This window comes from Ornithodoros turicata, chromosome 3, assembly GCF_037126465.1.
Source record: "Ornithodoros turicata isolate Travis chromosome 3, ASM3712646v1, whole genome shotgun sequence".
Taxonomy (NCBI): domain Eukaryota; kingdom Metazoa; phylum Arthropoda; class Arachnida; order Ixodida; family Argasidae; genus Ornithodoros; species Ornithodoros turicata.
The window spans coordinates 79,427,892-79,450,570 of NC_088203.1; the positions used below are offsets into that span (position 1 = coordinate 79,427,892).

General features: G+C 44.2%; 1 protein-coding gene across 5 annotated transcripts in view; it reads right to left on the reverse strand.

The window, feature by feature from the left end:
* LOC135388691 (cardioacceleratory peptide receptor-like) overlaps window positions 1-22,679 on the reverse strand; it is a 404,160-nt gene that overhangs the window by 37,973 nt on the left and 343,508 nt on the right. The window lies entirely within an intron of this gene.

Consider the following 22,679-nt stretch of genomic DNA (forward strand, 5'->3'; position numbering starts at 1 on the left):
TAGCTAGAATCTTGCACGTGTAAGCATCTGGATTTAGCCGCTTAGTCGCTATCGGTTTATTACTCACCGAGTTGTCCCACCATTAATTTCTGCATAATTTCCTTGCATCGTAAATTTGGACCTGGCTACCAAGCCGAACTCACAGACGTTTTCACGTAAAAAAACAAAAGAAAGAGACATTTGGAAGAGACAACAGCGTCTGCGGCGGGTACGGGGCCATTACATCCAACGAGCTGTTACATCCATCGTGTCGTTACATCCATCAATGGATGTAATGGCACGCTGGATGTAACAGCTCGTTGGATGTAATAGCACGGTATGGACGTAACAGCATGATGGATGTAATGACACGATGGATGTAACGACACGATGGACGTAACGGCCAAAAAATCTGGGTCGCCATGGGGGCGATGGGAGGTAAGAAGGTCGACGGGAGGAGAAGCCCGGATTAGGAATGACAGGAGTGAACAGGTAACCTGCCTGTGTTCAAGACGACTACAACCCGCAGGCGGTTGCTGTGTGTGTGTTTCCTTTCTTTCTTTTTTTTTCGTTTTCTTTTTATGGAAGGAATAGCAAGTCGGCCTATGCCTGACTAACCTTTTCCTGCTTTTTTTTTTTCAATAAACATTCGCTGGCACGGGACGCGCGGACGTCTGCATCCAAATTCGATGCGAAAACTTTATCAAATTGTGGCTTTCATTTCCACCTCATTCTTTCCCGGACGAACTTGAAACGTGAACCAGTACAAACTAACCGCAGACAGTCTCAAAAAAGAAAAGAAACACGCACACACAATAAAGCTTTTACAAGCATAAGATGGCCCGTCACGACGGGAAGCTGCTCAAGCACTAACTTGACCTACCAGCCTCACGTCCACAACGTGTGGCAGACATTGAAAATAAAATACATAAAATGAATTAAGCATGAACGTGTCTTTAATGATCTTATCTGTGTGCTGCTCTCGCTATATAGTTGCGCAACGCTGCCATTACCAAAGGTATAGCAGTGACTTAACAGCAACAGATCATAGTTTCTTGAGCAGCGCGGCCATAATTGATAATAGCAAAGTGCATACTATATTTTAGTAGGTACATCAGTTACAAACAGCGCTTCATTCGCGGGCTGTAACATTATGTACATGGCAAAACCCCAATATCTATCACGCATTTCAGATACGTTGCGACGTCTTTATATTGAACGGGGGCACACAAAAAATAGTGGCGAAATAGTTCCATCTCTTCGGCATGCCGGGCGTTGCTCTCCCGGATTCGTGACGTTTGTGGCTTAGGCAGCGCTGCAGGGTCGCACAGCAGAAGCCACAGCTGGTACTTTGCGGCGTGCTGCACCTTCTGGAAAAATACAAGTTCCGCGAGATTCGGGTGCTGGTTCGGGAGTTGGTCATGGAGTCTATTGTGCCAACCCTCAACCACATTCGCGGTGCGTGCTCCGGAGTTGCCAAAGTGGTCTATACGTCACGGACGGGAACGTATGTCAGCCAAAATTGTTGAAGTAGGATATGAAGTGCCGCAGCAGAGCGCTCAGAAGAGGTGATACTTGCTGAGGTGGATTGGAAATAAAATCCTCGCTGAACGGGAGACGGAAATGTTCGGGGAGGAAGGGCAGGTTGCTTACCGTCCTGAACTACTCTCGTACTTCTTCATTGTCCTGCAGACGGTTCTCAAGCAAAGCTAGTCCCGCTTTTCATTTATCGCCGTCGCATAATGAAAGGCGCAGGCACTTATTTTTATCGGCTGATTCACACGTACAGCGCTGAACACTGTCACTGCTGCATTCATAGCTGCAACTTCGAAGTGAAACATCCAGTAACCTGAGCTTTGTAGTGTTCCCAAGTGGCTGAAACGGTGTAGGAGTGTGTCACGAATTGCACCATGGGTTTATTCACGGGCGGCTGAGTCACGTCGCCTGGTGAGAGCAAACACCACAGGGTGACACTGTCCTCGTATCGACACATGAAGGGTGTACAACGTGATTCATGAATTCTGGTGAGTTATGCTTAAAGTTTCCGTCCCAAAACACTTACTCGGCCGACAAAAGCGCTTCCAAGTCGCTATCTCCGCACAAAACGATCATTTCGCTGTCCGGTGTGGAGTCTCTGTGTCAGAGGAATTCTTCTCCGTGGGATCGTCCAGGCAGCAACAATAACCCGTTTCTCGGTCAACCCGTGGTTTTTCCCGGATTCATGTGACCAGGTGTGTGCACCTTCCCAACCCTATCTGGTATTCACACCACGTGATTCACACCCAGGACGCTATCTCATAGGTGAAGGAGATCATTGGCAATAAAGCGCAGAACCGCGACATTCGCACGGGGACCACTCAGTTTCAAGGCAACTAAGTTTCCTAAGTTTCAAAAACAACTAAGGAATTAACGACCTCAAGACTTCCTGGCCACTGACGTAGGTGCGACAAATAAGTACAGAACAGCGATGTTGGAATGAACCGCGTTTGAGATGGTCGATGGAAGGCGGTGCGTAACAAGCACAGAACAGCAACGAAAACATTGACCGAGTATTCTGTGTCCGTGGATGTAATGGCTCGTTGGATGTACTGGCCCGATGGATGTGATGACTCGTTGGATGTACTGGCTCGTTGGATGTAATGACCCGTGGATCTAGTGGCCAAAAATGGATGTAACGTCTCGTTGGATGTAACGGCACAATGGATGTAACAGCATGTTGGACGTAACGGCTCGTTTTTGGATGTACCGGCGCGTTGGATGTAATGGCACGTTGGATGTAGTGGCACGGAATCGTTCTCCAATTTGTTAACCTCAGTAGCTAAATCAGCGATTTTCTTATCCTTGGATCTATAGATCACGTTATGTTTACTCATTAACATGTATTATACGTTCTATATTCAAACGCTTCTGAAATCGATACCGTATAAAATTGAGAGTGCAGCACTGGAAGCAGTGCGGAGGTTGTGCGAAACCGAGACTATCGCCGCAGTGTTTGAATATAGAACGTATAATACATGTTAATGAGTGAACATAACGTGATCTATGGATCCAAAGATAAGAAAATCGCTGATTTAGCTACTGAGGTTGACAAATTGGAGAACTACTCCCGTCGCACTAATTTAGAGATACGGGGAATACCGCACAAACATGGTGAGGATCTCGTTACCGTCATGAATAACTTGGCAAGTAAACTTAATGTTCCTATATTAAACGAAGGTAACATGGAAGCTTTGCATATACTTCCCGCAGCATCTGGCAAAGTCCCAGCAGTTTTGATACGCTTTAAGGACAGAAACACACGTGATTTGGGGTTGAGATCTCGGACCAGTGTTAAGCAACTTGCAACTACTGAGTACCCCGGTCTGTTCGTTTGCGAAAATCTTACAGCGAGAACCAAATCCCTTTTGTGGGAGATTAGAGTTGTTGCTAAACAGATGGCGTATGCGCACGTGTGGGTTAGGAATCGCAGAATTTACGTAAAGAAAACTGATGAAGCGAAACCGGTGTGCATTGGCTCGAAAAATCATTTAGACAAACTGTGATTGTGAGCTGCTGACTCATTCCTTTTGCATCTTTGTATTTCTTTTTCTCTGTGTGTTTTCTTTTGAATATCATTTTTGTTCATGGCAGGAGAACGTGTACTATTATCAAACTCGGGTACATCCTTTGTACACCTTAATATTCGGAGTATTAATAAACATTTTGATGGGTTAAGACACATTGTCAATATAGTCTTGGCGATAGTGTCTCAATTGTTGCACTGTCGGAAACATGGTTGCAGGACGGCCAAGAAAGTCATTTTCATGTTAATGGCTATAATGCAGAATTTTCGCACAGAGACGTTGGTATTCATGGTGGTGTTTCTATTTACATTAAGGACGGTGTGTCGTACTCTGTTAGACGTGATATTTCTCTTCATTCCCGTTCTGTGAGAGCTTGTTCCTTGAGGTGCCCCATGGTCTTCTGCAATAAGCTTATTCCAATGATAGGAAACCTCTTATTAGTTGGGTAATTTATCGCTCCACTCAAAGCCCAATATACGACTTCATTGATGAATTTAATGCAAAACCAAGGGTTTATGAATGAAGGGTTAGGTATTGTTATGTTAGGTGATATAAATATTGATTTGCTTCAGAATGAGAGAGTAACTGTTTCCTATATCGAATTAATTTATGGTAATGGCTATAAGCAGTTAATCGAGAAACCTACTGGTATTGCGGAGGGCCATGAGTCTCTTCTTGATCATGTTATTACAAATCTTTGTGATTCGTCAGATGTGGTACCATACCCAGTAATATGACTGACCATGATATTATATATATTGCTGAAAAAAAATTTGAGGGAAAGCAGCCCTTCTAGCATCACAGCGTCGCGAATTGATGATGCTACATAGAGTAGATGGTGCGCTACAGAAGTACACGTTATTTTCAAATATGTTAGACCTGATCCTGGAGCGCTCTAGACAAGTTAAGGCTGCTACCAGAAGGAATACAGCAAGGCAACCCTGGGTTACAAGAGGACTTTTGAGGAGTATATTGCATAAAGCGAATCTTTACAAAAAGTGTCGTCATAGTCCAGAAAATGATGCTTTAAAAGCTCGCTACAACAAATATAAGAATATTTTGAAGGGCCTGTTACGCAAAGCCAAAGCTTATTATGACGAGGAGCAAGTTTTGGCTGCTAATGGTAATACACAAAAGCTGTGGAAAGTTGTGGACATGGCTCTGAACAAAAAGGGTAAAGGAAATCGGATTGATGCCATGAGGGACTCCCAGGGTAACATTTTAACTGATAAGTCCAGGATTGCTGAAAACTTTAACAACTACTTTATAGAGGTTGCTGGAAGTGTCAGTCGTTTTGCTGCTGCACATAAACCAGTAGCAATGCCCCCTTTTAATTCCAGTACTTTTTTTCTAGCGCCTACATGTCCAGAGGAGATTGAGGGTATCATTCACGGTTTAAAAAATTCGAATATTTACGGATGTGATGGTATATCTACGTCTTTGCTAAAAAAAATGTAGTAACGGTCTATCACACTCGCTTAATTGTGTTATCAATGCGATATTTGAAGATGGTGTGTTTCTTGCGGAACTGAAGATGGCAAAAATTGTTCCTGCCTTTAAGGAAGCGGACAGGCTTGAAGTACAAAATTATCGACCTATAGCAATTTTGTAGGTTTTTAGCAAGGTTATTGAAAAGCTTTTATTAAAGAGACTGGAACATTTCTTTAAATCATCTAGGCTACTTTCGCCTGCTCAGTATGGTTGTACGAAGGGAAAGTCTACTGAACTTGCCCTTGCTGATATATCTGAACAAATAAGAAATAATATTGAACGCAATATCTTCACTCTGGGCATCTTTGTTGACCTGTCAACGGCAATTGACATTGTTGATCATGAGATTTTATTGAGTAAACTCGAGAGATACGGGGTCAGAGGACTACCGTTAAAGTTAATTAGGATATATCTAACTGATGGGCAGCAGTATGTTTCTATTGGCGGCTCATGCTCTAGTAGAAAACAGAACATAGTCGGAGTACCTCACACTGTAAATCGTTTCACACCTTTAAAGGTGTAAAATAGGTGTATTAACAAAGATCACACCCCTTTCACACCCTACAACTTTGTTTTGGAAGTTCCTGAGGGCGTAACAATGGTGTACTACTGAGGTGAAATATGGTCATAAGTGTGTCGCCTGGGTGTATAAAGGGAGTATGGTTATTTTCGTTCACATGAACAAAAGTAAATATATACAACAACAGGGAACGGGAAGTTCCATTACAAAAGTGCATGGCGTGGATTTACAACACGTCCACCATCTGATAATGTATGCAGATTTCGAAGATCCGTTGAGATAGTGCTTACATTTCTTAAAACACGTTGCTCCTCATTGCAAGACAGAACAAATACATGATAGTGCTCATCATACTCAACTGCAGTTAACGTTTGTGCGAGAAAAATGGTATCAGAGTTGATAACATATATGCCTGCAATCTCAACGAACACGGGTAAGTCCTCCTCGGAAGGTTCTTTTGCAACAACACAACTAACAGCAAATGTGTTATTATTACCAACAGCACTTTTCACACAGACTATAGATTCTGCGTGAATATCATGGTCATGAATGTAACTCTGAATTGCTTCTGGGGCATGTTGAAGTAGTATCTCCTTGGAACCATCAGTAGATGTGGCATTTCTGATGAAGGGCTGCGACCACACATACATTTGATAAAATTGATGTCTTCTTGCTAATGAAAGGGTTATGTTCTTAAAATTTCGAGTTTTTCGAGCAACATTTTTAAAATGCTAGCGTTTCTCTTCGAAACGCATACACCATAGAGCTAGGAGAGGACCAAACATCCTGATGAGTAGCGGATAATGAACAATGTAATCAATTTTACAGGCGTTAGATATTTGTGGGTACCACACTGCCATTCCTTGAAGAAACGAATAAATGCAATGTTCTAAGTAATGAACATGCATATGGGGGAGGTGCCTGCTCATGAAAGGTCTACAATTTCGCGAAAGGCTATATACAGCTGCCATGCTTCATTGCCATGCACAGCTGTCATGCCATACATGATTGTCTGTTTGTCGGCTGTGCATGTTTACGCACATAATTAATCACCTTGATGTGCATACATATATGGACCTCAATGTGATTATATGCAATGTGCTGGTAATTGTGAATACACAGTTACCAGCATATTGCCACGAACCCAGCAGTTTTATTCAGCGTTACACCCTTTACACCCCAATTGCCATGAGGGTGTTAAAATACACCTTAAAAGGTGTGCACCATGAACATTTTGATTTACACCCTAAGGTGTAAAACGATTTAGAGTGCAGGGCTCTGTGTTGGGACCTTTTCTTCTTTTAGCATTTATAAATGATTTGGCCAATTCTTTGTCTGGGAAAAGCATTCTTTGTGCAGACGATATGAACATATTTGTTTCTGCAACAAATGAGGTTGATTTATACATTAGGCCAATCGGGAGCTTGGAATTCTTGGAAACTGGTTAGCATCCAACAAGCTTATTCCAAATATACATAAGTCATCCTCTATTGTGTTTCACTCTGCACAACGAAGATTTGTCATCCCAAACGAGGAATTGGTATTCTGTGGTGTAACTTTACGTGAGGCCAAATTCTACCAAGTTCCTTGGTCTAGTATTTGACAAGCACTTGAAGTGGGATCTACATGTGCTTGCTGTAAGGAAAAAGATGTCACTGGGAATTTTTGCGCTCACTAAAGTTAGGAACTTACTGCCACTAAACACATTACTGTCCGTTTATTACGCGGTAGTTCATTCCCACCTCACGTATGCTGTTGAGGTGTATATGGAATGGCTTACGGTACAACCCTGACCCCTGTCTACTTGTTGCAAAAAATAGCCCTCTGGATTATTTGCATCTGCCTCAGAGAAAATCTATCACATTTGCATTTACGCACCTACGTGTGCAGCCAATTTTTCAATTAATCAAATATCGAACTGTATTACTTGTTCATAAGGTTCATTGATGAGGACGGTGCCCAGAAGAAGAACAGTCTCTGTTCGAAATATCGGCGGCTTCTGTCTTGAGGCAACTCCCTTCCTACATCTCTACCGGTTTGCTGGATTTCTACCCATCTACATTACAGATAGTTGGTTACGATATGACTTATGATCAGTCGGCTGCGCGAGGTGTGCTTCAGTGCGTCCCTCCAATAGGCAGTTTACATAATTAAACGTAGGCTATATGACATGCACATCAGAAGGTGGCAAAAGCCTAGTAGGAACAAATGCCGTTGACCGCATGATTCTATGTGGCGTAGTTTTTTTAAATTAAAATTCAATTACACGTTTTCTGGGACACCCTGTGTGCCGACATTCTGGAAAAAATTTCGATTTTCAGCTTTGATAAAATTTGAAAAATTTTGATTGTTGTTCAAGCCGAAAAGGCTTGAGGTCCAGGTAGAACCTCTCAAGCACTTTCCAACGACAACTCGATCGGTGTCCTCGCTTCGCGCGTTCGCGAGATAGACCAGCTGCCCGCCAGGTACGCGTACCCCTATATTTCCGTCTCTCTCGCACGCGCCCGCCACAGCTAGAGACTGCGTCAGTCGCCGCAATGACCTTGGGAGCTAGAATCAAGCACGTGTAAGCATCTGGATTTAGCCGGTTAGTTGCTATCGGTTTATTACTCACCGAGTTGTCCCACCATGAATTTCGGCATAATTTCCTTGCATCGTAAATTTGGACCTGGCTACCAAGCCGAACTCACAGACGTTTTCACGTAAAAAGAAAAAAACAAAAGAAAGAGACATTTGGAAGAGACAACAGCGTCTGCGGCGATAGTCTCGCGCAACCTCCGCACTGCTTCCAGTGCTGCACTCTCAATTTTATACGGTATCGATTTCAGAAGCGTTTGAATATAGAACCTATAATACACGTTAATGAGTAAACATAACGTGATCTACGGATCCAAAGATAAGAAAATCGCCGATTTAGCTACTGAGGTTGACAAATTGGAGAAGTACTCTCGTCGCACTAATTTAGAGATACGGGGAATACCGCACAAACATGGTGAGGATCTCGTTACCGTCATGAATAACTTGGCAAGTAAACTTAATGTTCCTGTATTAAACGAAGGTAACATGGAAGCTTTGCGTATACTTCCCGCAGCATCTGGCAAAGTCCCAGCAGTTTTGATACGCTTTAAGGACAGAAACACACGTGATTTGTGGTTGAGATCTCGGACCAGTGTTAAGCAACTTGCATCTACTGAGTACCCCGGTCTGTTCGTTTGCGAAAATCTTACAGCGAGAACCAAATCCCTTTTGTGGGAGACTAGAGTCGTTGCTAAACAGATGGCGTATGCGCACGTGTGGGTTAGGAATCGCAGAATTTACGTAAAGAAAACTGATGAAGCGAAACCGGTGTGCATGGACTCGAAAAATGATTTAGAAAAACTGTGATTGCGTGCTGCTGACTCATTCCTTTTGCATCTTTGTATTTCCTTTTCTCTGTGTGTTTTCTTTTGAATATCATTTTTGTTCATGGCAGGAGAACGTGTACAACTCGGATAAATCCTTTGTACACCTTAATATTCGGAGTATTAATAAACATTTTGATGGGTTAAAACACATAATCAATAGTCTTGGCGATAGTGTCTCAATTGCTGCACTGTCGGAAACATGGTTGCAAGACGGCCAAGAAAGTCATTTTCATGTTAATGGCTATAATGCGGAATTTTCGCACAGAGACGTTGGTATTCATGGTGGTGTTTCTATTTACATTAAGGACGGTGTGTCGTACTCTGTTAGACGTGATATTTCTGTTCATTCCCGTTCTGTGAGAGCTTGTTCCTTGAAGTGCCTCATGGTCTTCTGCAATCAGCTTATTCCAATGCTAGGAAACCTCTTATTATTGGGGTAATTTATCGCTCCCATCAAAGCCCAGTATACGACTTCATTGATGAATTTAATGCAAAACTACAAGGGTTTATGAATGAAGGGTTAAATATTGTTATGTTAGGTGATATAAATATTGATTTGCTTCAGAATGAGAGAGTAAGTGTTTCCTATATCGAATCAATTTATGGAAATGGCTGTAAGCAGTTAATCGAGAAACCTACTCGTATTGCGGAGGGCCATGAGTCTCTTCTTGATCATGTTATTACAAATCTTTGTGATTCGTCAGATGTGGTACCATACCCAGTAATATGACTGACCATGATATTATATATATTGCTGAAAAAACATTTGAGGGAAAGCAGCCCTTCTAGCACCACAGTGTCGCGAATTGATGATGCTACATAGAGTAGATGGTGCGCTACAGAAGTACACGTTATTTTCAAATATGTTAGACCTGATCCTGGAGCGCTCTAGACAAGTTAAGGCTGCTACCAGAAGGAATACAGCAAGGCAACCCTGGGCTACAAGAGGACTTTTGAGGAGTATATTGCATAAAGCGAATCTTTAAAAAAATTGTCGTAATAGTCCAGAAAATGATGCTTTAAAAGCTCGCTACAACAAATATAAGACTATTTTGAAGCGTGTCTTCCCACTTCGCCTATTCCCATTTCGCCTAATGCTTTTTAGCGGATTATCTCGCAATTCCTTAGGGGGTTCACCAACTTCCAACTCAAGGGGGTCCCATTTGGCCTAATGTATGCTGCAGACAGTCCCACTTCGCCTACTGATCCGTGTCACGTGATGAAAGAAGGCTGCCCACTAGCGTGCTGCCAGAAGTCACTTTCGCATCTTCACATAACTTTACAACCTCGTTGGCTTTGTTCAAGCCTAGCATTGCGTTAAATGCATTTTTTAGTACTTCCTGAAAAGTAGATGCGAGAAATTTGTTATTTTTTGTCGGGAAGTCAAGTTAGTTACGCATCTCCACATAGCAACTTTATCCCTTTGCTAGTTCTATTCAAGCGTAGTGCCAAAAGTCACTTTACCTGCTATATTTCGTATCTGTGTGCTAAAGTAATGAGGCTGTCACAGATCACGTGCACAGGGACCACGTCACGACCATCTATTTGGTCACGGCGTACCCTTCGCCATGCCCTTCGTGTTCCCTCCTCTCTATTAACGAGTGGAGTTTTCTTTTTTCTTTCTTTTTTTTGAAGTGAGCAAAAATACAAAAATCTGCCTCCTTTTTTTTCATTCAAAGTCGACTTCCCTGAGCCGCACGAAAGCCTGTGTCCCTGCTAGTGATTTTGCAAAGTGGCTCTAAAAACTGAAAGGATACAAGATGCTTAGACACGCCGTCTTCCGCGAGGGACGTTAAATACGGGGTGCCGTGTGATGAGCTTCCATCGCACGTCAAAGAACCCTCAGGTGGGCAAAAGCAATCCACAGACCGACCGCTGTGGCGTCGCTCATGTTCTCAGTTGTCTCGTGACGTAAACACCCAATTATTGAAAAACAATTATTATTACTATTAAAAACTGAACTTCACCGCATAGCACGTCCTGCGCCAACCTTTGCGACGAATGATAGGATTATCGCCTATGATTCGAGGAGAGAGGGAGGCGTACGCTTTTTTGTGTCAATTATCATATATCCAAATTGCCACAAAAAGGCGTACGGCCCCCTCTGTCTTCGAATCAGGAGCGAAAACCCTATCATACGTGTCAATGGTTGGCGCAGAGCGTGCTATGCGGTGAAGTTCAGTTTTTACAGTGCAGTGGGTCCATTTCCGTGTCCAGTCTGTATGGAAACTTATCTCTGTTTTACGTTAAACATTCATCCATCCATCCATTCAGGAATAAACGAAAACGTTTTACTCAATAATAATCTATTCATTTTATTATTTGTGGCATCGCACACACCTACGTTTGCAAATGTAAAGGGTCCTTGTTTCGGACGACGTAAGGTTGTCGTCGGACGAGCGCATTCATTTCTTGCACACGTAACTATCAGGGCGGGGCAGGCAAGTAACGCCCACTTGTTGACAGTCCCGTTTCGCCTAATGACATTGCGCAGTAGTCCCGTTTCGCCTAACGCCAGTCACCCCTCCCGCCTCTTTAATCCGATAATCCGGATTAGGCAAAATGGGAATAGGCGAAATGCGATGTAACCTTTTGAAGGACCTGTTACGCAAAGCCAAAGCTTATTATTACGAGGAGCAAGTTTTGGCTACTAATGGCAATACACAAAAGCTGTGGAAAGTTGTGGACATGGCTCTGAACAAAAAGGGTAAAGGAAATCGGATTGATGCCATGAGGGGCTCCCAGGGTAACATTTTAACTGATAAGTCCAGGATTGCTGAAACCTTTAACAACTACTTTATAGAGGTCGCTGGAAGTGTCAGTCGTTTTGCTGCTGCAGATAAACCTGTAGCAATGCCCCATTTTAATTCCAGTACTTTTTTTCTAGCGCCTACATGTCCAGAGGAGATTGAGGGTATCATTCGCGGTTTAAAAAATTCGAATATTTACGGATGTGATGGTATATCTCCGTCTTTGCTAAAAAAATGTAGTAACGGTCTATCACACTCGCTTAATTGTGTTATCAATGCGATATTTGAAGATGGTGTGTTTCCTGCGGAACTGAAGATGGCAAAAATTGTTTCTGCCTTTAAGAAAGGGGACAGGCTTGAAGTACAAAATTATCGCCCTATAGCAATTTTGTAGGTTTTTAGCAAGGTTATTGAAAAGCTTTTATTAAAGAGACTGGAACATTTCTTTAACTCATCTAGGCTACTTTCGACTGCTCAGTATGGTTATACGAAGGGAAAGTCTACTGAATTTGCCCTTGCTGATATATCTGAACAAATAAGAAATAATATTGAACGCAATATCTTAACTCTGGGCATCTTTGTTGACCTGTCAACGGCAATTGACATTGTTGATCATGAGATTTTATTGAGTACAGAGGACTACCGTTAAAGTTAATTAGGAGATATTTAACTGATGGGCAGCAGTATGTTTCTATTGACGGCTCATGCTCTAGTAGAAAACAGAACATAGTCGGAGTACCACAGGGCTCTGTGTTGGGACCTTTTCTTTTTTTGGCATTTATAAATGATTTGGCCAATTCTTTGTCTGGGAAAAGCATTCTTTGTGCAGACGATATAAACATATTTGTTTCTGCAACAAATGAGGTTGATTTATACATTAGGCCAATCGGGAGCTTGGAATTCTTGGAAACTGGTTAGCATCCAACACGCTTATTCCAAATATACATAAGTCATCCTATATTGTGTTTCACTCTGCACAACGAAGATTTGTCATCCCAAACGAGGAATTGGTGTTCTGTGGTGTAACTTTACGTGAGGCAAATTCTACCAAGTTCCTTGGTCTAGTATTTGACAAGCACTTGAAGTGGGATCTACATGTGCTTGCTGTAAGGAAAAAGATGTCACTGGGAATTTTTGCGCTCACTAAAGTTAGGAACTTACTGCCACTAAACACATTACTGTCCGTTTATTACGCGCTAGTTCATTCCCACCTCACGTATGCTGTTGAGGTGTATGGATTGGCTTACGGTACAACCCTGACCCCTGTCTACTTGTTGCAAAAAAGAGCCCTCTGGATTATATTGCATCTGCCTCAGAGAGAATCTATCACATTTGCATTTACGCACCTACGTGTGCAGCCAATTTTTTAATTAATCAAATATCGAACTGTATTACTTGTTCATAAAGTGGTCCACAGGCATGTACACATTGATTCTAATAATATAACGAGATTGGTGACACCGCATTTTACCAGGTCTGATTCGGTGCAGTTACGGTTGCCCAGGGTTAGAACCAACTATGGATTGAATAGCATAAGCTACTTTGGTGCAAAGGTTTGGAATAGCTTTAGATTCGCTACCTTTTAGATTAGCTATTTAGAAAATTATGTAAAAATTTTATGTTCAGAAGTTGAGTCACTTCTGTGTTAGTTCGTTCGTGTGGTGCCTTACAGTACACAATGTTGCGATGTATTAGAGACCGCCTCACGGGTTTATCCCAGCGGTCTAGCACTTTTCTTTTGTTTGTATAATGGTTGTATGGACAAATAAAATATGAATATATGAATATGGTATCTCTCTGAAAGCAATGTTGCGTTTGGGCAATGCACATACACAGAGGAATTTGTCGCAGACGGCAGGCTGGACGGAGGAGGACGGAGAGCAGTATACAATGGAGACGACACCGACCTTCAGTCGCCAACGACAGGTTCAGCTGCTCAGCCGCCCGCGGTTCATTGCAGGTGAGTTTCGAAAATATTTATGATTAGAGAAGAATTTACGTAATGCACCCATCAGCATACTGTGCGCTTTTTCGAAAGTATTGGAACATATTGTTTGTGCAGTGCGTACAAACAATGTGCCTCATTTTTCAAAACAAGCATGGTTTTCTATGCAGTGGATCTACGCTTTCCAACCTTGTATCATTTTTGTCAGTCGTTTCTCCAGTTGCATATGCTCGTGGTGAGATTGATGTAAGTTATTTTGATGTTTCTAAAGCGTTCGACTTAATGAATCATGGTATTCTCTCATGCAAACTGCGGTCGCATGGAGCTTCCGAGTGGTCAGCTGGGCTCTCGACCCTTCTCTCTATCAAAATTGCTCAGCTTGCTCCCTGGCCGAGTCCAGCCCATCAACGCTCTGCGCTGAAAGCTCTTTCGACTTTTCTGGACGCAATCGGACTTCATTCCTCATTGTGAAGGGGCTCATTATCTCATTCCCTACATCGCCACCAGCAATGGGGTAGAGCAACGCCTCTGGCGATGAACCTTCCCATTCATCATCTTCAAATACATTTTTTTGTTTGTTTTTATTCCTACTTCGGGAGCGCTTTTGTTCTGTCTACGTTTCCGGTGCTCACTTCAATGTTTTCGTCCCTTCTTCGGGTAACCCTAGAGTCACTAAATCAGCTACGCTTCAGAGTATCGACACTGAGTTCCAAGCGCGAGCATGCGCCATCTTGTTTCCGCGCCACGCTACCCACGCGCACGCGCACTGCGCACGTTAGCGCACGATGCCATCTATCGTGCGCGGCTGCAGTGTTCCTTTCGTTTGCAAGCCGCAGTTGACGGGCTTGAGTTCACCTTCACATCATCGGGACGCTCTGGTTGACAATACATGGATTATCGCACAACAATCATACACGCTTCTCTATCCCACAGGGGGCATAATGTTAGCCGTCTTTGATCCTCAAATGGGGATGATACCGGTGTGGTGTGGAAACAAGATGGCGCTCCTGCTCTCCCTTGGACCTCAGTGTCGATACTTTGAAGCGAAGCTTATTTAGTGACTCAAGGACTGTGACCGCTTTCGTTTTTGTTCGTTTTTGTTGTTCTTCTTTTTCTTTCTTTTCGTTTATTTTTTCTTGTTGTTGTTAAGGGAAAATTTATTATGAACGAAATACACAAGCGGTCCTCAACACACAGTAATTTGATGGCTACACTACAGGACTATCGGCACGCAACACACTGGCAATATATACACACTATGCAACTATATAACTCTATACAAGTATGCACACTATATACATCTAAATTTCATCAGTTATATAGTCTGTAAGCATTACCATGTCACAGTGTGAAAGTACAAAAAGAAAATTATAGGACGTACACTATGTACACTATGTACAGTCAAGGTGGGGCTCCCACGATGGATACGTGGCCGTCCTGTGCACAAACTGAGGGGTGTTCCCCCATAGCCTGTCGAAACGATCACGTCCGAGCACGAGTAGTTCCCGTTGCAGGAAGTTCGTCACATTCACGCGCAAGCGTCGCAGCAACAAGAACGATGGGACGCAATTCCGACGTTGTGCCACTGCCTTACAGCGCGCTGTCCACAATATGTCGGCGCCACAAGCAGACACGAGAATACTAAGGCGGAGAGACGGACGGCGACAGTCGAATGACACAGGGCAAACGACATTTGTGTGACGGCGAACAAGACACCAAAAGATCCTCGCCGTGTGGCATTCGTAGAGGACATGACTGTTCGTCTCGACGTTTGCACAATACGGACAAGTGTTTGTCGACACCAGGTTCCATGGAGATGGTCGCGTGTGGGCAGGATGTCCCAGGCAAACCACCACATCACATCACGCAGGGGTCCAGGGAGCCACGAGCCGACCAACACCGACCACGACATGCTTCTTGGGCGTCGCCCGCTGTCGGACCCATTGTTGTCCACGTCATGGCAAACGACTGCTTCTGACACGGCACGGTAGGAGAAGAAGCCAGCAAATGACTCGGTAGAACAGAGGACAGCTTGTGGTGATAGGAGTGCACGGCTGCATGAAACTGTGGAGGTGACGCAGCCGATGGAGCCACTGGGGCATAGCCATGCGCAACAAGGTCCCGTGCGAGGCGGCCCATGCAGTAGAGCAACAAAACTTGAGTTGGCGACGGCTCGCTATTTAGAACACGAAGCACAGTTTTCATAGCGATTCCTCTGTTCATAAGGCCAATGTCAAGAAGTGAGACTCCTCCACGCGAAGCAGGGAGAGACAGCAAGATCTGTGCAATTGGCCTACGACGCTTCCTCCAGAAGTACGAGAGCATCGCGGAGTGCAGCCTCGCTATTATCTGGTGTGGTGCGATTAACAAGTGGCTCAGGTGCCACACTCGCCCACAGAATACAGTTTGCACTAAGTAGGCGCGCTCAAGGTACGAAAGGTCGAAGGGTTCCGCGGCTTGACACTTGGACTGGAACTCCTGCAGAGCTTGAAGCCAGTTGTCGTGCATGGGGCCGTTTCGGTCGAATAAAACGCCATGAATCTTGAGAGATGTGGCACTACGCAGGGGCAGGCTTACATTAGAAGCGCTGCCGCCAAGCTGCATTAACTTTGTTTTATCTCGATTCAACTTTGTTGGAAATAGCAAGCTGCCGTAGCGCAGGCTAGCCTTTTCCTCCCTTTCCCTCCTCCCCCATAATAAAGATATATTCCTCCACCCCACAAGGATCCAATCTTGGCCCGTTACTGTTCAATATTTTCGTTAACGACTTCGGGTCCTCTGTGAAGCATTAAACTCTCTTGCAGTATGGAGACGACATCAAAATAATGCGAGTTGTATCCTTTGCTTCAGATAGCGTCCTCCTACAAGAAGACATAGCTAGTATAATTTATTGGTGCTCCAACGACCGTCTCACGATCAACGCTGCGAAAACTAAAATTGTTTCTTGTACCCGTAAAGCGAACATTACGCACTTTCGCTATGTCTTTCATGTCGAGCACTAGAATTTGTCGCGTCAACACTATTCGCGGGGTTATATTGGACGCCAACCTGAAGCTTCTCGAACACGTCGCTGCAATTCGTTCTTCCGCTCTTCGGACACGGTGTTACTCAACTTACACCGGTAAGGCTTTTTATACTCCGGCCGTTTTTTTTATTAAACTTTACAAATTATACGTTCTACGTCAACTTTGTATTGTTGACTTTATGAGATGAGCCACAGAAGATTGCGTACTCAACTTGAGTACGCGTCTGTTGCATGAAACCAGGGTTGCGGGTTGTCCTAGGAATAGAATGGAATTAGGCATTTTTTTCGCAGGCGGAATGGAATTGGAATGGACTGGTCTCGGTGCCACACGGTCAAGGGCGAAATAACCTTGTCTTTTTGCTTTTTCCGTGATGGGTAATGTCAATCTCCTCTATAGCACTGCTAGGCTGCCCAGCACGGTTACCGGTTTTCTTTTATTGATGGAATTAAAGGAATGGAATGGGGTTCCCAAACTATTCCAGGAGCGGGAATTGGCCATAACTTTTCATTCCGAGTAAGAAAGGAATGGAATTATCACAAATCTTCATTCCTCGGAATGGAATTGGAATGGAATGGGTGATCGCATTCCGCAACCCTGCATGAAGCGCACTATGCATAACTGAAAGTGATCTCCTTGAAGCCATCCAACGGCGTGCACTTCACTTTATTCACTACTTTTATCTTCGATGGTGATGGTGATGAGGTGAAGAAAAAAAAAAAGAATGGGGATGTGAGTCACGGCACAGTCGGACTGGCTGCCCCAGGACGCCTACACACGGTGAATACAAGCAGGTGCACATACAGTGAACGGGTTCAGGTGCAAAATGTAGTTCGAAAGTTTCAAAACGAGTGAGCGTAGAATGTGAGATCTTGTCTTTTTCCTTCGAGACAACCCGCGGTTCGACACATTTGCTTACTCGGCCCTCTTAAAAGATTTTCGACTTCTCCCTCTGCCATCACGACGCAAAATTGCCGATGCCACATTCTTATATAAATGCGTGCAATCCTGTATTGGTTCCCCGTTCTTACTTAGTCGATTAAATTTATGCTATTCTGGTTGAATCCACCGCAATTCCCCAGTTTACTATGTACGTAAATTCTGTCCTGATGATCCACTCCCACGTTGTCAAATATTGGTGAACTCTATAGTACTTGACGACCGAAATAGTGCTCAGGTATTTAACTTAGTACTTTTCAAGTTGTGTAGTTTCTATCGTATTTTAAGTTGTTTTCTTCTGAAGTGCCCAAGTACTCAACTGGTCACAGAAAGACACATTCGACGATATCGACATATATTTCTTGTTTCTGTAAGGGTTTTTTGAAGAAGAATAGATTGTATACAGGGATGGGCAGTATTTAAATACATTGTAATTAAACATGTATTTATATTGTGCATTTAAATACAGACTAGAAAAATGTATTTATACTTATATTTAAATATTATATATATATATATATATATTATATTATATTATATTTATATTTTCGCCTATTTATTCTTGTAAATACTTTATAAATACTCCTAAATACAGAATATACTGACTGATATCTTGAAATTGCCCTGCATCTGACCTTTCGGGAAGAAGGGTGAGTTTGGGGCGCAGTTATGCCGTGTTTGCGCTATAGCATGTGCATGCGACAAGTCATTTTAGATGGCGAGTTTTTCACTGTTGTTGCGGACAACAGTCACGACTACCCGCGATTACCTTGTTGGACGAAGCATCTTAGACAAATTTAACACAAGCATTTGTTCATCGGCACCTGTGGAGATTCTGTTCTTCTTTGCGAATCTGATCGTACGGCCGAACAAAAGACGCCTGAAGATGCAGTCTTCGAGAAACCTCTAATATTGAAACCACCATGATAATCTAACAAATAAATGGTATTGTTCCTTGCTGATTTGTTGTTATGATCATCGTTATTTCCGTAATTCCAGATGACATCTTCCTCAAAGTATTTATGGTAGTAGTTACGGTATTTAAATACTGTATTTATATTTCGTATTTAAATACTCATGTTGAAAAGTATTTATCAAGTGTATTTAAATACCCCTCTCAATAAAGTATTTAGTGTTTATATTTAAATACTAAAAACATGTGTAGGGGACGTAGTCTTCCTCCACATGAGCCCCGACCAGCGATGATGGAATGTCCCAGCGGGCAGATGGTCGTGACCTCAAGGCGGCGCTCAAGGCCGTTTCTCCCACGCCTTGGGTAGAAGCACTTCCTATCGTCCTCCTTTCTCTGCGGGCTACTGTCAGGCAAGACATCGAATGCGCACCGACAGAGCTGGTGTATGGGACGACACTCCGCTTCCCGGTGACCTCTTCTCATCGTCCTCTACTGCCGCGACACCCGATTTCGCATCCTACGCCGATCGCCTGCGTGCCACCATGCAAGACCTGCGTCCGACGCCACCCCGACCTCCGTCTGCACGGTATGCCTGTCGACACCCAGACCTAGAAACCAGCTCCCATGTTTTTGTCCGCCACGACGGCTCTCGTACGTGCCTGCAGACGACGGCCCATAACGAGTCATCAGCCGCTCGTCCAAACACTTCACCGTGGACGTCGCCGGCCGCCACCAGGTGGTCTCCGCGGACCGCGTCAAGCCAGAGAGCCCTGGTAGAGCCCTGAGGTAGAGCCCTAGAGGTAGAGCGCTGGACCGGCAATCCAGAAGATGTGGGTTCGATCCCTACAGCTGGCTAACCTTTTCAGTGACTTTCATCTTTCAGCCTTCATCGAAGATGTTTCTACTGTATCCGCCGCCCAACCTCTTCCCCACTCCCGCCTGGGCGCACGCGTCCACTGGGCCTCTCCTCTCCTCTCCGCACCCTTCACTTCGACAACCGTCCAACCGGAGCCTGTGGTGTTTAACTACAACTGCTACGCTGGGGGGGGGGGGGGGGACCGTCATCATCTCATCGTCACCTGCCCAGATCATCTCGTGCCGCGACCGTTCCGCTGGCCAAACAATAAAGCAGTCCAGACGTAGCCTCTGGCTGGAACGGACCTAGCTTGCTGTCTCGTCATACATGTATTTATGCCCATCCCTCATTGTATACATGCTTGAATGCCGAGAAGTCATAAGAACGGATGCTTTTATACTGGCCGACAGGTAGGAGCTGAGAACATGAAAATGCACATACGCGATGCGCTTACTGCGACAGGCAGCGTGGTGGGTTTGTACCTTTTTCAGATTCACAGGAAAACCTATTACATTCTATTTGGCAATGCGTGACTAGCCTTAATTATTATATCAGAAAAAGAAAGAAGAGGCACAAAGGCACACGCCTTTTTGTTTTTACATATCACTTTTTTATATCACGTTTGTTGCAAAGAGAAAATTAACATTAAGAATGAAGTTTCGCATTGCGCTTCACATTATTTTACGACTTTCTGTTTAAAATTGTTTGATATGGTCAGGAGGCTGCGACTACTCGGAATCGCATAACCTCAGTACTACTTCAGTACTCAGTACTCGGCAGTACTCAGTAACCTCAGTAGTACTTCTGTCTCAAAGCACTTCTGTCTGTTTGCTTTGTTGGTCCACATTATACGGAAGACGTGCACCGTAACACTGAACATTGGGAGTACTTGGCACAAGCACAGCGGATTGACATAGCAATCGGGCTCTGTCTAGCTAACCTTTCATTTTTTCGTGCTCCCTTTTGTTTGTGTTCATGACGAAGCAGTGAATTAGCTAGGCTTCCTAACTAGGAACTCTCTTTATCAGCTGGACTCTCGCCCCCTCTCTCCCAAAATTGCTTGGTCCCTGGCCAAATCCAACCCACCAACGCTCTGCCCTCAGAGCTCTTTTCACCTTTTTGGACACCATAGGACTTCGATCCTTATTGTGAAGGAGCTCATTATTTCATTCCCCACATCACCACCAGCAATGGGGTGTTGCGAGCCGTAGATTTGGTAGCGAAGCCGAACCCCAACCCTGGCAGGAAGCGAGGCAGAGGCAAAGTGCTCGAGCAGAGTAACGGAGTATATTTACAGGTCTACATGGAATCTCTCAGCATAGGCCACAGGCGGCCGCTTAAAGGGGCAATAAACAGGTATACGAGGCGCACTTTTTTTAAATACATTGTGATACGTTGCCGACGGTGAACGTTTTCAAAAAAAATGTTGTCGCAAAAAAGTAAATAATGGCTCCAAACCGAATGAATATTCACTGCACTCTTTCGCCCTCATGCCCCGCCTTGCGATGTCCTGGCGACAATAGCGACACGTCATTTTGACGTCGCGCATCTTCAGCCATTTAGAATACGGGACGCTTATACATTAATTTTTTTTGGAATATCGAGAAGTGAGGTCAACTCTAAACGTATTCCCACTTGCCCAATCCAAGGTAGCCAGTTCAAACTGTACCAAAAACCCTCAATATTCTATTTCACATGCGCACTATGTTCTCTGTGCTGTATTGCTCCTCGAGGTCACCGCGATGTTCCCGTAACCGGTTCCCTCGCGAGCTGCAGCTTGTCTCAGTGGGGTCCGGCATTGGCTAGGAGAGCGAAACCTCCCCCACCTCCAGCGCCTAGAATTCGGTGTTGCTATACGCTGGAATATAGTGACGTGACCCGGCTCCAAGGATAAGGAGAGGCTCGCGCGGATTATGCTCTTTGAATGGCATTGTTTCGTGTTAAAGACACTCGCTGGAAGCAAAATAATTTCATATTTAGATATCGTGAGCTACATTCTTTCATTGGGCATAATAATTGGAGAATGTTTGTCGACCTGTTTTGTGCCCCTTTAAGTAGTCTCTGGTCATGGGAATGAGGTCGGTCGCCGTGAACAGCTCTGGGAAGAGGACCTTGGCCGTCTTCTAATCCCCTCTTGAAAGAGAAAGTTGGGCGTCGTGCAAGATGGCTCCCTGACACGTGCCGGGCAACCAAAATGGCTAGCTGACCAGGGGGACGATAGACTTCAGGCGAGTTATAACAGGGGAGGAGTATCGCCCCTGGCGACGAAACTCCCCGTTCATCATCTCCGAATAAAGTTGTTTTACTCGCCAGCAATGCTTGCCGAACACTTGCTAAAAGTGCCAACCACAGCACAGTCGCCCTTCTCACCGAACTGCGAGACGCTGAGCAACGTTTCGAATAGTAATTTTGAAACCGTAGCGAATACGAAGCGGATAAACATGTCACAGGAGCGAATATGAAGCGAAAGGACACATGAAGCGAATATATGTACAGCACACATACGCAAAAAAGAAAAAAAAAGAGAGAAGAAAAAGCATCTGTGCAGCATGCCCACGAGATATGTACATTCGGATCCCAATATCAAGCAGCACTCACTTTGTTTTATGTATTCTCTCGTGTCCTTTTCGACCTTACGTGTACAGTTTCGCAACTATTCGGGTATATACTCAGTTTAGAAGAAACATCTATTCTAGTCGGCATTCGCATATGGAATTCCATATTGGATTCGTAATTCGAATCGAATACACAGTGAACACACACGAAAAAAATGTCAATATTCGCATAGCCCCGCATACTGAAACAGCAACTTTATTACGAGATAATGACTGTGGAGTTTCATCGTCAGGGGCGATATTCTTCCCCATTGCTGGTGGTGATGCAGGCAATGAAATAATGAGCCCCTTTACAATAAGTATCGAAGTCCTATGGTCTCCAAAAAGGTGAAGAGAGCCTTGAGGGAAGAGCGTTGGTGTGCTGGATGTGGCCAGGGACCAAGCAATTTTGTGAGAGGGGGGGGGGGGCGAGAGTCCTGCTCGTTAAGGGATCCGGAGAGTACAGTTTGGGAAGGTTGGTAATGTGGGCAATGGAAAATAATGTACTCTAGATCTTCAACAGCATCGCAGTGGCTGCAGTGGGGAGAGTCAAGTTGTCTCAAGCGGTAACGCCACTGGGCTGTGAAGGCCACATCGAGGCGCATTTGATGAACTAATGCGGCATCTTGACGAGAGATATGTGCAGGCATGCGGAGAGCGAACGGAAGCCTATCAGAAGGCCGAAAATCATAATACCGATCT